Genomic DNA, 16,558 nt, shown 5'->3' with positions numbered 1-16,558 from the left:
GACCAAAAAAAAAAAAAAACCATTACAGACCTCTCAAGATGACAGGAAAAGATAATGATGAACGTTAGTAGGGATGTGAGAAAACTGGGACACTAATACATTGTTGGTGGAATTGATTCTATTCATTTCAGTAAGAATCAGTTCATGTAAGTTTTTCCAAACTTTTCTGAAATCAACCTGCTCATCATTTCTTATAGAACATTAATATTTCTGTTACATTCATATACATAACTTATTCAGCCATTCCCTAATTAATGGGGATCCATTCAATTTTCCAGTTCCTTGCCACTATAAAAAGGGCTGCTACAAACATTTTTGCACATATGAGTCTTTTCCCCTTTTTTATGAGGTCTTTGGATACAGACCCAACTAGAGACACTGCTGGGTCAAAGGGTAGGCAGAGTTTGATGGTTCTTTGGACATAGTACCAAATTGCCCTCCAGAATAGTTGGATTATTTCACAACTCTACCAACATTAGTGTTAATTTCCCCACATCCCCTCCAACATTTATAATTTTTTTTCCTGTCATCTTAGTCAATCTGAATCATGTGAAGTGGTTTTGGAAAGGTATTATACAATACTGTACACAAGATTAAACAATGATCAATTGTGATGGACTTGGCTCTTTTCAACAATGAAGTGATTGAAGGCAATTCCAATAGACTTGTGATGGAAAGTGTCAGCCACTCCAGAGAGAAATATAGAGACTGAATGTGGATAAAAGCACAATATTTTCATCTTTGTTGTTTGTTTGCTTGTTTGTTTTTTTCCCTTCCTAATATTTTTCTTTCACTTTTTTGATATGATTTTTCTTGCACAGCATGACATATATGAAAATGTTTAGAAGAATTGCATATGTTTAATCTATATTGGATTGCTTACTATCTAGGGGAGGAAGAAAAGGGGTGAAGGAAGGAGAAAAATTTGGAATATAAGATTGTGCAAAGGGGAATGGTGAAAATTAATTTTGTATGTATTTGGAAAAATAAAAAAGCTATTAAAATTTAAAAAAACTGAAAAAGAATGAACCTCAACATTTTACTTCTTTGGTAATATTTCCAGTGTCAAATGCAGGGTTCTGCACATGGTTATTTTTAATAAATAGATATGCTCTGAATGTTTGACAAAGGAAACTTTTTTTAGACTACAATTTTATATATGAGATCAACAGCTGAAGTCAAAACTAAGAAAGGGGGAAACAAGCCAAAAACAAAAAAATTCTGTTTAAAGAAGATGGAAAATGCATAATCTAGAGACCACTGTGATTCACACCTCTATGCATTTATGATCATACCTGTGAATAATAACACATGACTTTAAGAACTCTAATTGTTATATAAATTTAATTTTCCCCTATAGCATTATGAATTTTGCTTTAAAAAAAATTCTCCATAGTAAATAATTTGATCCTATTAACTGACTGATTTGATTCAAAGAACCCTGTGAATAAGATTGCTAATTTAGAAGAACTTTCTTTCTAGGAGGTTTTTGAAGTTTGGGTTAAGTATGAGGGAGTCAGAAGTTACTTGAGCCCATAGGGCATTGAGGAGGAGGGACCAAAAGAGGAAGAGGAAGGCACATCTTCTGGGATATAACCACAAGATGGCATAGTAAACACACATAGCCACTCCCTGCTGTCCCAAGAAAATAATCTATAGATCAGAGAGATGGGAAATCGGGGGGGGGGGGGTGAGGGGGGGGAGATTCCCAGAGACTCCTTATAAATTTAAGATGGTTGGCAACTCTACCAGAGGAAATCCATTTAAACTTTACTTTTTCCATATCAAAGTCCTATATTGATAAGAAGACCTCTAAGGTTTCTTCCAGAATTAACATATAATTGGAGTGTTTGACTAGCATTGCTCTAAAGAAGTTAAAGGGATTATTACATTGAAGAGTGGTATTTTTGTGGGGTATGAAATATTAGACAGAGCCTGTAGGCAGCCCCCCAAGTCTTGTAAAGACATAATTAGTGCTGCATAGTAATGGAAATTTAGGAAGACTAGAAAAGTCTCTTCTCCCCACTCCCACCAAACATACACACACACACACACACACACACACACACACATTTATGTATTTTCCCTCTCTGTATTTTAAGTGACAAAAAGGATAATTTTAATGGGAAATAAAGCCCTTTATTCCATAATCAGAGATTATGATTAAAATGCAGATACTCTTGGGGAAAAATGAATTTTTTTTCCTTATGGGTGCATAGATTTAAAGCTATTAATATCTTAGAGATCATCTACTCCAAACACCTAACCTCTTTTCTTTTTTTTTAACAAATGAAAATAAAAGTTTCTAAACATTATGTGATTTGTTCAAAGTTACACAGCTAGTTAGTGGAATTGTGGGGATTCAAATCTATTCTTTTATTCCAAATCTAGTAGCCTTTCCATCATACCTTATTGCTCATTAACATCTGGTTATTTCTTGTGATTTGATTTTGATTGGAAAAGAAAGAGTAACTACCAGATAGGAGAAACCCAACAAGTGGGTTAGGGGAGCTAAGGGAACTCAGAAAAATCAGGGTAATCAAAGACAAATTTTGAAGGCTTCACAATCTTGCTAAGGGCTAACCCATTCTAAAATTAAGGTAGCCACTCTCTAAGCAGCCCATCCTTCCTGTTGAGTTAACAAAAGGATACAAAAGGAAAATATCCTTTTGGTTTGTTAACTCAATAAGAAGGATAGGCCTAATGAATAGAAAGATAGTCTAAAATTTGACAAGCTTTGGTTTTAAATCCTACCTTAGACATATACAGGCTGAACGATTCTGGGCAAATAACTTAATTTTTCAATGCTAAATAACTCTTTAAGACTCTAGATGGCAAAGAAGGTGCACATCTGCATTACTAGAGGGAGATTTTGCACTAGCAGACTCCAAAAGCAAAGAAATTACAGGTCTAGCACTGTGGGTTTCATGTTAGAACTCAGAAGCCTCTTAGCTCAAATATTTGAAGACAAAGGAACATCCATTTCAAGATGAAAGAAATCTTAAACTAAGTCCTGGAGAAAAGTTGACTATTCTGGGTTTTGATCTTGTATCCTTGACACTTAATCACCAGCCCTGGCCATCAATAAGCATTTTCATCAATCACTTAAATGACTATTATGTGTCAACACTGTGAACAGGTGCAGAGATGAAGTGGAACATTCCCTGCCCTCAAGGGGCTGGCATTCTATCAGGAAAACAACATATACAAGTATATACATAGTAAACACAATGTAATTTGGCAGAGAAAAAGCTTTGAGCTTTGAAAGAAACAAGTAATTTTAAAAACCAGAGGTGAAAAAACAAGTGTATTCCAGGCATGCATCGGTCACCCAAGCATCTATGGCTCGGCCAAGCTTTATTCTAAATACTAAAAACACAAAGACTAAATCAAAATAGTCCCTGCCTTCTAGAAGATTACATCTATTAAAGGAGATGATGTACATACAGAATATATAAAATCCACATAAGGATTCTGGGAGAAATCAACAATCTCAGATATGCAGACAATACCTCTCTGGTGGCAGAAAGTGAAGAATTAAAAAGTGTCGTGATGAGGATGAAAGAGGATGTTAAAGACTAACATTTAAGAAAAACAACTCAGATTATCGCATCTGGTCCCACCAGTTTCTGGAAAATAGAGAAGAAATGGAAGCAGTAACAATTTTATGTTCTTGAACGCAAGATCAAGATCATTGCAGATGGTGATTGTAGCCATATAGTTAACAGATTTTTGCTCAGGAACTGGAAACCGAGAAGATGTACATCTGGGAAATGGCTGGGGAATGGCTACATAAATTATGATATATGAATGTAATGGAATATTGTTGTTCTGTAAGACATGACCAGCAGGATGGTTTCAGAGAGGCCTGGAGAGACTTTAACTGATGCTAAATGAAGTGAGTAGAACTAAGTACAACCAACCATTGCATACAGACATAACAAGATTATATAATGATCAACTATGAAGGACTTGAGTCTTTTCAACAATGAGGTGATTTGAGATAATTCTAATAAACTTGAGATGGAAAGAAACATCCACATCCAGAGAGAGAACTGTGGAGACTGAATGCAGAACAGAACATAACATTTTCACCTTTGTTATTGTTGTTGTTTGTTGTTTTGCTTTCTCAATTTTTCCCTTTTGATCTAATTTTTTCTCAAGCAGCATGGTATATGTGGAAATATGTTTAGAAGAATTGCACATATGTAATCTACATTGGATTACTTATTGTCTAGGGAAGGGGGGAAAAGGGAGAGAGGGAGAAAAATTTGGAATATAAGATTTTTCTAGAGTGGATGTTGAGAACTATTCTTTGCATATATTTTGAAAAAAATAAAAAGCTATTATTAAAAATCACAATCATTTTTAAAAGACATTTGCTTTGTGACAGGAAAGCTATGGCAAAACTGGATAGCATACTAAAAAGCAGAGGTTCATATCGTTAAAGCTATATTTTTTTCCAGTAGAAATGTAGGGCCAAGAGAATTGGACTAAAAGAAAAACTGAGCATTCCAGAAGCTATGCTTTTAAATTCTAGTGCTGGAGAAGACTTTGGAGAGTCCCTTGGATGACGAGGAGATTAAATCATTTGAAACTTAATGAAATTAACTCTGTTTATTGGAGAGACAGATAGTGATGCTGAAGCTTAAATACTTTGGCCACATAATGAGAAGACAGAACTCACTGGAAAAGACAATTTCTGGGGAAAACTGAAGGCAAAATGAGAAGGGAAGGGACAGAAGAGATGAATAGTGTCATGGAAGTAATGAATATGATCTTGGACAGACTTCAGAAGATGGTGTGCCGCAGTCCATGGAATCACAAAGAATCAGACATGGGAGAGGGGTACTAGCCAGTAGGGATGAGGAAAGAGCTCATGTAGAATGGGACTCTTAACACTGATTTTAAGAGGGAAGGAAGAAGTCCTTGTAAGGGATTAGGATAGCCAGGGGTCAAATAAAGAGTCAGAAGATTGAGTATCTTGTATAAAGAAGAGCCCATTTGATTGGACTATGAACTATAGGAAAAGGAATACTATATAATAAGATTGGAGCCAGGGCTTTAGATGCCAAATGGAAAGTTTTGTATCTGATCTCAGAAGTAGCAGAGACAGTAATGGTTTAGTAAAGGTTTGCTCAATTGAATTCAAGATCTCCCCAGTTCAACATCTCCATTTTACAAACAAAGAAACTGAGGGCCCCCAAAACAAAGCAACTTAGTTGCTCATGGTCACAGATACTGTAAACAGTCAATTCAAATTCAGATCAACTGATGTGATATCCGTTTTTTGCCACATTACCTCTCATTCGACATTCCTCTGCAGGGAACATTATGATTCCCTCCAACCTTTCCTTCCTCCCACCAATTCTTTGCCCTTTTACCTCTAGAGTTTTGTGTATTTGTACCAAAGATGACATCTGCTTGATCAAGTTTCTCATAGTTCTGCTTGAGTGATTTTTGCACAGAATACCAAGCACAAGGGGAGGCTTTTTCTCACATTGATCCAAAGAAATGATGGATCCTGTTGACCAGTGTGTGTGTTTAACAAAATAAAATAAAAGTGGAATCCACAGTATTAGCATTCTGTGGCTGCTCTGCTGACCACTAAGGCTTTACAATACAGCTGGATATGGAAAAAGGACTCCCCAAAATCTTATGGTAGGAGATCCATCAGTAACTCTTCACATCTGTTTAGTTTCTGAAGCAAAAGCCAAGAGTCTAAAAGCAGTGGTGTGGCAAACTCAGCTTGCCATCATCTCCACATCCAGCTTAGTTGTTTCTGACTCAAACCATCACGAGTAACAGAAAAACCACAGAATTGGATTGTAGCTGACACCACCAATGTTGCAAGAAGTAAGGAAAAAGGGAGTTTTACAATCATGGAGTGTGGAAGCTGGAAGGGACTTTTTTTTTTTTTTTTTTTTTTTTTTTATAATAAATTTTATTTTATTTAATAATAACTTCGCATTGACAGAATCCATGCCAGGATAATTTCTACACGACATTATCCCTTGCAATCACTTATGTTTCGTTTTTTCCCCTCCCTCCCTCCTCCCCCCCCCCCAGGATGGCAAGCAGTCCTATATATGCTAAACATGTTGCAGTATATCCTAGATACAATACATATTTGCAGAACCAAACAGTTCTCTTGTTGCACAGGGAGAATTGGATTCAGAAGGTAAAAATAACTCGGGAAGAAAATCAAAATTGCAAATAGTTCACATTCATTTCCCAGTATTCCTTCTTTGGGTGTAGCTGTTTCTGTCCATCATTTCTCCAATGAAACTCAGTTAAGTCTCTTTGTCAGAGAAATCCACTTCCATCAGAATACATCCTCATACAATATCGTTGTCGAAGTGTATAATTATCTCCTGGTTCTGCTCATCTCACTTAGCATCAGTCCATGTAGGTCTCTCCAAGCCTCTCTGTATTCATCCTGCTGGTCATTCCTTACAGAGCAATAATATTCCATAACGTTCATATACCACAATTTACCCAGCCATTCTCCAATTGATGGGCATCCATTCATTTTCCAGTTTCTAGCCACTACAAACAGGGCTGCTACAAACATTTTGGCACATACAGGTCCCCTTCCCTTTTTTAGTATCTCTTTGGGGTATAAGCCCAATAGAAACACTGTTGGATCAAAGGGTATGCACAGTTTGATAACTTTTTGGGCATAATTCCAGATCGCTCTCCAGAATGGCTGGATTCGTTCACAACTCCACCAACAATGCATCAATGTCCCCGTTTTCCCGCATCCCCTCCAACATTCATCATTGGTTTTTCCTGTCATCTTAGCCAATCTGACAGGTGTGTAGTGATATCTCAGAGTTGTCTTAATTTGCATTTCTCTGATCAATAGTGATTTGGAACACTCTTTCATGTGAGTGGTAATAGTTTCAATTTCTTCATCTGAAAATTGTCTGTTCATATCCTTTGACCATTTATCAATTGGAGAATGGCTTGATTTTTTATAAATTTGAGTCAGTTCTCTATATATTTTGGAAATGAGGCCTTTATCAGAACCTTTAATTGTAAAGATGTTTTCCCAGTTAGTTACTTCCCTACTAATCTTGTTTGCATTCGTTCTGTTTGTACAAAGGCTTTTTAATTTGATATAATCAAAATTTTCTATTTTGTGATTGGTAATGGTCTCTAGTTCATCTTTGGTCACAAATTTCTTTCTCCTCCACAAGTCTGAGAGATAAACTATCCTATGTTCTTCTAATTTATTTATAATCTCGTTCTTTATGCCTAGGTCATGGACCCATTTTGATCTTATCTTGGTATGTGGTGTTAAGTGTGGGTCCTTGCCTAATTTCTGCCATACTAATTTCCAGTTATCCCAGCAGTTTTTATCAAATAATGAAATCTTATCCCAAAATTTAGAATCTTTGGGTTTGTCAAACACTAGATTGCTATAGTTGACTATTCTGTCTTGTGAACCTAACCTTTTCCACTGATCAACTAATCTATTTCTAAGCCAATACCAGATGGTTTTGGTGACTGCTGCTTTATAATATAATTTTAGATCAGGTACAGCTAGACCACCTTCATTTGATTTTTTTTTCATTAATTCCCTTGAGATTCTCGACTTTTTATTGTTCCATATGAATTTTGTTGTTATTTTTTCTAAATCATTAAAATATTTTCTTGGAAGTCTGATTGGTATAGCACTAAATAAATAGATTAGTTTAGGGAGTATTGTCATCTTTATTATATTTGCTCGGCCTATCCAAGAGCACTTAATATTTTTCCAATTATTTAAGTCTGACTTTATTTGTGTGAAAACTTTTTTGTAATTTTGCTCATATAATTCCTGACTTTCCTTTGGTAGGTAGATTCCCAAATATTTTATGCTATCAACAGTTATTTTGAATGGAATTTCTCTTTGTATCTCTTGCTCTTGGATTTTGTTGGTGGTGTATAAGAATGCTGAGGATTTATGGGGATTTATTTTGTATCCTGCTACTTTGCTAAAATTATGAATTATTTCTAATAGCTTTTTAGTAGAATCTCTGGGGTTTTCTAGGTATACCATCATATCATCTGCAAAGAGTGATAGTTTGGTTTCCTCATTGCCTACTCTAATTCCTTTAATCTCTTTCTCGACTCTTATTGCAGAGGCCAGTGTTTCTAATACAATATTGAATAATAATGGTGATAGTGGGCAACCTTGCTTCACTCCAGATCTTACCGGGAAAGGTTCCAGTTTTTCCCCATTGCATATGATGCTTACTGAAGGTTTAAAATATATGCTCCTAACTATTTTAAGGAAAAGTCCTTTTATTCCTATGCTCTCAAGTGTTTTTATTAGGAATGGCTGTTGGATTTTATCAAATGCTTTTTCTGCATCTATTGAAATGATCATATGGTTTTTGTTTGGTTGGTTGTTGATATAGTCAATTATGTTAATAGTTTTCCTAATATTGAACCAGCCCTGCATTCCTGGTATAAATCCTACTTGGTCATAGTGTATTATCCTGGGGATGATTTTCTGTAATCTTTTTGCTAATATTTTATTTAAGATTTTAGCATCAATATTCATTAGGGAGATTGGTCTATAATTTTCTTTCTCTGTTTTCAGCCTACCTGGTTTAGGTATCAGTACCATATCTGTGTCATAAAAGGAGTTTGGTAGGACTCCTTCAATCCCTACTTCTTCAAATAGTTTATTTAGCATTGGAGTTAATTGATCTTTAAATGTTTGATAGAATTCAGATGTAAATCCATCTGGTCCTGGGGTTTTTTTTCTTAGGGAGTTGATTGATAGTTTGTTCTATTTCTTTTTCTGAGATAGGAGTGTTTAGGATATTTACTTCTTCCTCTGTTAGTTTAGGTAAGCTATATTTTTGGAGGTATTCTTCTATTTCATTTAAGTTGTCGAATTTATTGGCGTAAAGTTGGGCAAAGTAACTCCTAATTATTGCTCTAATTTCCTCTTCGTTAGTGGTGAGTTCTCCCTTTTCATTTTTAAGACTAACAATTTGATTTTCCTCTTTCCTTTTTTTAATCAGATTTACTAAGGGTTTGTCTATTTTGTTGGTTTTTTCATAGAACCAACTCTTAGTTTTATTAATCAATTCAATAGTTTTTTTACTTTCAATTTTATTGATCTCTCCTTTTATTTTTTGAATTTCAAGTTTAGTGTTTGATTGGGGGTTTTTAATTTGTTCCTTTTCTAGCATTTTTAGTTGCAAGCCCAATTCATTGACCTTCTCTTTCTCTATTTTATACAAATAGGCCTCTAGAGATATGAGATTTCCCCTTATTACCGCTTTGGCTGCATCCCATACATTTTGGTATGATGTCTCATTATTATCATTTTCTTGGATGAAGTTATTAATTATGTCTATAATTTGCTGTTTCACCCAATCATTCTTTAGTATGAGATTATTTAGTTTCCAATTATTTTTTGGTCTACTTTCCTGTGGCTTTTTATTGAATGTAATTTTCAATGCATCATGGTCTGAAAAGGATGCATTCACTATTTCTGCCTTACTGCATTTGAGTTTGAGGTTTTTATGTCCTAATATATGATCAATTTTTGTATAAGTTCCATGAACTGCTGAAAAGAAGGTGTACTCCTTTCTGTCCCCATTACATTTTCTCCAGAGATCTATCATATCTAATTTTTCTAGTATTCTATTTATCTCTTTGACTTCTTTCTTATTTATTTTGTGGTTTGATTTATCTAATTCTGAGAGTGCAAGGTTGAGATCTCCCACTATTATAGTTTTACTGTCTATTTCTTCTTGCAGCTCTCTTAATTTCTCTTTTAGGAATTTAGATGCTACACTACTTGGTGCATATATATTTAATATAGATACTTCTTCATTATTCATTCTACCCTTTAGCAAGATATAGTGCCCTTCCTTATCTCTTTTGATTAGATCAATTTTTGCTTTAGCTTGATCTGAGATCAGGATGGCTACCCCTGCTTTTTTGGCTTCACCTGAAGCATAGTAGATTTTGCTCCAACCTTTTACCTTTAACCTGCATGTATCACCCCGCTTCAGGTGTGTTTCCTGTATACAACATATTGTAGGATTCTGGCTTTTAATCCATTCTGCTAACCGCTTCCTCTTTATAGAGGAGTTTACCCCGTTCACATTTATGGTTAAAATGACCAATTCTGTATTACTTGCCATCTTGTTGACCCCGGTTTATGCTTTTCTCCCTTCTTACTCCCTTACCCCCTCCCTTACCCCCCTTCCCAGTATTAAGCTTGTGAGCTCCCCTTGCTTCTCACAGCCCTCCCTTTTTCAGTATCCCTCCCCTCCCCTTAGAGTTCCCCCCCCCCAACTTACCCCTTTCCCTCCCAGTTACCGTATTCCCTTCCACTTAGCTTATTCCTTCCTTTTTCACTTTTCCCTTCTCACTTTTCAATGAGGTGGGAGAAGTTTCACCATAGATTGAATATGTCTAAAATTCTTCTCTTACTGCCAATTCTGAAAGCAGTAAAATAGTCACTATTTTCATTCCTCTCCATTCTTTCTCTCAGATATACTAGGTTTTCTTTGCCTCTTCATGAAATGTAGTACCCCCACTTTCCCTTTTTTCTAGTACAATGTCCTTTCCTCAACTAGTTTCTAGAACAAGGTATACATGTATTTTTTATACATCTTTACAGCCGAAATATAGTTCCCAAGATTAATCTTTACCTTTTTAGATTTCTCTTGAGTTCTGTGCTTGTAGATCAAATTTTTTGTTAAGTTCTGGCTTTTTCATCAGAAATAGATGAAATTCACTTATTTCGTTGAATGTCCATCTTCTTCCCTGGAAAAAGATGCTCAATCTCGCTGGGTAAGTTATTTTTGGTTGCATACCAAGTTCCTTAGCCTTTCGGAATATCATATTCCAGGCCCTTCGATCCTTTAATGTGGATGCTGCCAGATCCTGGGTGATCCTTATTGTGGCTCCTTGATACTTGAATTGGGTTTTTCTAGCCGCTTGCAGTATTTTTTCCTTTGCCTGAGGGTTCTGGCATTTGGCCACTATATTCCTTGGTGTTTTGATTTTAGGATCCCTTTCAGTAGGGGATCGATGAATTCTTTCAATGTCTATTTTACCTTCTGTTTCTATGACTTCTGGGCAGTTCTCTTTGATAATTTCCTGGAAGATAGTGTTCAGGCTTTTTTTTTCATCATACTTTTCTGGAAGTCCGATGATTCTCAGGTTGTCTCTCCTGGATCTGTTTTCCAGGTCTGTTGTCTTCCCCAGAAGGTATTTCACATCCTTTTCCATTGTTTGATTTTTTTGGATTTGCTTGACTGATTCTTCTTGTCTCCTCGAGTCATTCAATTCCAATTGTTCGACCCTGATTTTCAGTGAGGTATTTTCTTCACTCACTTTTTTAAGATCTTTTTCTAATTGTCCAATTGAGTTCTTTTGTTCTGTGGAATTTTTTTCCATTTCGCCAATTTTGTTTTTTAGAGAGCTGTTTTCTGTTTCCAGTTCACTAATCCTATTTTTCAAGGATTTGGTTTCTTTATCCACTCTCTCTTTAACTGACTTCTCCAGGCTCTTTTGCCAAGCCTCCCTCTCCTTTTGCAGAGCCTCCCTCTCCTTTTCCCATTTTTCTTCTAGCTCCCTTGTGAGAGCCTTTTTAATTTCCTCCATGAGATTCATCTGTGCTGAGGGACATAAGGTCTCCTCCTTCGGGGATTCACCTGGGGACTGTTTGTTTTTAGTCTCCTCAGGGTTTGGAGTCTGCTCTTTATCTGTATAAAAGCTGTCCAGGGTTAAATTCTTTTTCAGTTTCTTGCTCATTCTGTCTATTTATCAAAGACAAACTATCAAAGAAACAGAAGGAAAAAAAACCCCTTGAATGGAGGCTGCTTTCTTTGGGGGAGGGGCAGGGTATTCGTGAGGCACAGGTCCTACTGTGCTATGGCGCCTGCGCGCTGAGATCCGAGCGCTCTGAGATCCGAGCGGGCTAAGACACTGTGGGGGAGGGGTGGCCAGGTCCCTAGAAACTCCAGCTGTTTGGGATTGTATTCTTCACCCCCGGTGTTTTTAGCTTCTCTGCTGGGCTGCTGACTTGCTCCTATAGCAAAGCTCTCACCGCAGAGACGGCTGCGGTCCTACCCCCTCTCCGCTCCACCCGGTTCTGAGCTGCTATCTGTGCTCTGGTTGCCGCTGCTGCCCGCAGACTGCTTCCAAATACCGTCCCCGCCCTCGCGCAAAAACAGACCTTTCTTGACGAGTCTCAAGGATGGTTTCTCTTGGTAAGTAATTGTATGGTTTTTTTTTCAGTCGAGCATTAATTCAGAGGCATGAAATGAAATGAATAGTGAGAGAAAAACACGGAGATTACACAGAAGTGTATTTCCTCTCCGCCATCTTGGCCGGAAGTCCCTGGAAGGGACTTTGAAGGAAATCCAATTCCCTCATGTCATAGAAGAGGGAACTGAGACTGAAAATAAGATGATTTGACTTTGGACCCACAGCTAGTAACTACCAAAAGCTAAGATTCAAAAAGAAGACTTTAAATCTAATGCTCTTTCACTACCATTTGCAGCTTTTCTTTTAGGGCTAAACTGGTTCTGGAAGTAGAAAACAGGTCAACCACAAAAGTGATTTTGAAAGGAATTTCTTCTTCCTGTTATGACCTTCCTTAAGGATATTTGCATGCGGTTCATTCATTAGTTTCTGAAATTTCTTTAGCACTCTATATTCCAACTAAATTGACTTCATTCCATAAGCTCCCCTTTGCCATTTTCTTCTTCGGCTCATTTCACAGATGAGGAAATTGAGGCAAACAGAATTAAGTGACTTCCCAAGATCACATAATTAATAAATATCTGAGGCTGGATTTGAATTCATAAAGATGAGTCTTTCTGATTCCAGGCCAGTGTTCTAAGTCATCTAACATTTCTTTCTCTCAGTATAGCTAAGACCATATTTTCCCTACCATTAGTATCCTTCACCCACTTTTACTCTATTCTGAGCCTTCGCACTCTTATTCTTACTCAAGGTCACATAGTTATTAAATAGTTGACACAGGACCAAAGTCTTCCAGTTCTAGAACACGTAGAATACTTCTACCTGCCCTCAACCAGTACCCACAAGTCAGTGGGTACTGAAAGTACATGACAGTTCATCCTCTATCTGTACTTCTCATCACATGCAGTCCCCTTTGCTTAGAAGGCACTCTCTTTTTACCTGTACCTTAGAATTGCTAGTTTCCTTCCAATTGCAATTCAAAGATTACCTTCAACAAAGGCTTCCCTGAAAGCATCCTGATCTCCATCTTCTTATGCCCTCTCTCTCCCAAATTACCTTGTGTATAATATGCATGTATCTTGCATATATATACACACATACATATATGTATACATATGGATGTATATTGCTTTCCTGATAGAATGCAAATTCCTGGAGGGAGGACAGACACTGTTCATTTTTATCCTTGTATCCTTAGCACTTATCACAGTGCTTTAGATAGTAGATGTTTAACTGGTTTTTGAAAACTCACTATTTCTTTTCATCTTCCCCCCATTGCCTGAAATCATACCCTCCTTACTTTAGCCTCTTAGAATACTTAGCTTCTCTAAAGATACATCAGACTACTGGAGAATTGATAAAGTTAGGAATTGGACCTATGTCAGCTAGGTAATAAGACCACTAGAGTCAGGAAGACTTTCATTCAAGTCCAACTTCAGATATTTTCTAGCTATGGGACCCTAATCATATAACTGCTGTATGCTTCAGTGTACTTAACTGTAAAATGAGAATAATAGAACCTAAATTGTTGGAATCCTTACAAACTGTTAAGTTTGATAGAGACAATAATTATCTAATTTAGCATGGTTCAGAATGATTGATCTGATCTTACAAGGAGATGTTATGGGCCAGAAGAAACAAGGTACTAAGTAGAACTGATAAAAACAATGCTTGTGCTCACACCTTTAGAAAGCTCATATAAGCAAGAAGCTCTTAGGGCCAGAGAGTACTCTGGGAAGAAACCCATAATCCCACTCTTAGATCCCACAATCCCACTCTCTCGGAGAAGGAGCATAAATAGAGCTCCAATGAGTTCAGCTGAAAAGATTGAGAGGGGAGCTTCAAGTGAGTTCAGCCAGAAGCCCTCTCTCGGAGGCAAGAGAGATTCATTCCATCTTCCACCTTTGTGCTGGCTGGAGGCTGAAGAAAGCAGAGACAAAGGACAACTGCGAGAGCTCTTGGAACCAAGCAAAAAGATAGGCCTCTAAGAAAAACTAAGTGGCCTATTTTGGAGGAAGCAATAAAAGATTTGAACTTTTAGCACCTGGCAGCATTTGGGCGATTATTACTTTTAACTGAAACTAAGGCTGCCTCCAGAAAACCTCCCGGAGAAACCTGCTCCCAGAGAGAACCATTATATTTTAAAGAAGAAAAACACCACACTAAATCATACAAGTTTTTTTTAGGATGAAATGGAACTAGAAAGAATTTGTAAATTCTAGAATGCTATATTATTGCTGAGTATTCTTATTATGATGACACTGGCAAAGGGAACTCTCAGGGAAGAAAATTCATCCTACCAATGCAAGTTATCCCTTCTCACAACACTGCCTAAAAGCCCTAAGGGTAAGTGACTTGTCTAGAATCACAGTCAGAGTCAGATATGGAATTTAATCCAGATTTTCTTGATGCTAAGATTTGCTCTCTGTGAACTACAACAACCCCAAACTTGATAGGAAATTTAGGGAGATAACAGAGAAATAAAACACCTTGATCCGTTTCAAATGACTTGATCAAGATGAACTTCATTGCAATGATACTGAAAAAAAAACTCGTAGAAATTACCAGTGCCCCATTTTCAGTCTAAGATCTCTGAAAGATCTTAGATAACTGAACAGGTTCTGCATCATAGAAAATGTGCTTATTTCTTTGGGGGGCAAGATGGGGAAAGGAAGAGAAGGGGCACATTACCAGAATGGATTATTAAAAGGATGGTTTTACATCCCAGAAATTGAGATGTTGACTCATTATCAAAATAGTTCCAGTCAGAATGACCTTACTTTTCTTTTAAAATAACATTATTGTGCTAGGACACCACGATGATTTGGTAAACATGTCTTCTTTAGACTTCAGCAAACATTTAACAAAGTCTCTCATGCTACTCTACTGAAGAAGAGAGAGACGTGGCTAGATGGTAAAGCTGCTAGATGAATTCAAAACTTGCTGAGTGATTGAACCCCAAAGGCAGCCACTAAGGACTCAATGTGTTAGAGGAAGGCCTTTAGAAGAATGTCGGAGGTATCTTCCCTTGGTTCTGGGTTGTTTAATTGCTTTAACAGTGAATTAGAAATAGATTAGGGCACAGATAGTTTGTTTTTTGAGTTTGCAGATGACCCAAAACTGAAGAGAACAAGATGAAATTTAAAGATCTTGACAGTGTGGAAGGAAGAATAGAGACAGAATAAAATAAAATTTAGGTAATAAAAGTGATGTCTTAAAGTTGGGTCCTAAGCACACTGGATAGAGTACTGGGCTGTGGGATCCTGGGCAAATTACTTAACCCTGTTTACATCAGTTTTAACATCTGTAAAATGAGCTAAAAAAGGTACATGGTAAACCATTCCAATATCTTTATCAAGAAAACCCCAAATACGATCATGAATAATTGAAAATGATTGAAAACAATTGAACATACACAGTTGGATTGAATAATCAACTAAACAAATAGGAGGAATGAGAAAAGTGGTTGAACATCCAGCCATTCTGGAGAGCAATTTGGAACTATGCTCAAAAAGTTATCAAACTGTGCATACCCTTTGATCCAGTAGTGTTTCTACTGGGCTTATACCCCAAAGAGATACTAAAGAAAGGAAAGGGACCTGTATGTGCCAAAATGTTTGTGGCAGCCCTGTTTGTAGTGGCTAGAAGCTGGAAAATGAAAGGATGTCCATCAATTGGAGAATGGTTGAGTAAATTGTGGTATATGAATGTTATGGAATATTATTGTTCTGTAAGGAATGACCAGCAGGATGAATACAGAGAGGACTGGCGAGACTTACATGAACTGATGCTGAGTGAAATGAGCAGAACCAGGAGATCATTATATACCTCAACAACGATACTGTTTGAGGATGTATTCTGATGGAAGTGGATCTCTTCGATAAAGAGAGCCTTAATTGATCAAAGATGGACAGAAGCAGCTACACCCAGAGAAAGAACACTGGGAAAAGAATATAAACTGCTTGCATTTTTGTTTTTCTTCCCGGGTTATTTATACCTTCTGAATCCAATTCTCCCTGTGCAACAAGAAAACTGTTCGGTTCTGCACACATATATTGTATCTAGGATATACTGCAACCCATTCAACATGTAAAGGACTGCTTGCCATCTGGGGGAAGGGGTGGAGGGAGGGAGGGGAAAAATCGGAACAGAAGTGAATGCAAGGGATAATGCTGTAAAAAATTACCCTGGCATGCGTTCTATCAATAAAAAGTTATTTAAAAAAAAGAAAGAAAAGTGGTTGAACCATACCTGGTGAAAGATGAGAATGTCATGATGAATATCTCAATCTCAATTAGATTCAACAATACATAGTAACTATAAT

General features: G+C 36.9%; 1 protein-coding gene across 1 annotated transcript in view; it reads right to left on the bottom strand.

Annotated features, from left to right (window-relative positions):
* Positions 1-16,558, bottom strand: part of VSTM4 (V-set and transmembrane domain containing 4) — a 150,051-nt gene that overhangs the window by 46,760 nt on the left and 86,733 nt on the right. The window lies entirely within an intron of this gene.

Source organism: Antechinus flavipes, chromosome 2 (genome assembly GCF_016432865.1).
Source record: "Antechinus flavipes isolate AdamAnt ecotype Samford, QLD, Australia chromosome 2, AdamAnt_v2, whole genome shotgun sequence".
Taxonomy (NCBI): domain Eukaryota; kingdom Metazoa; phylum Chordata; class Mammalia; order Dasyuromorphia; family Dasyuridae; genus Antechinus; species Antechinus flavipes.
This window is presented reverse-complemented; position numbering and strand designations above follow the sequence as displayed.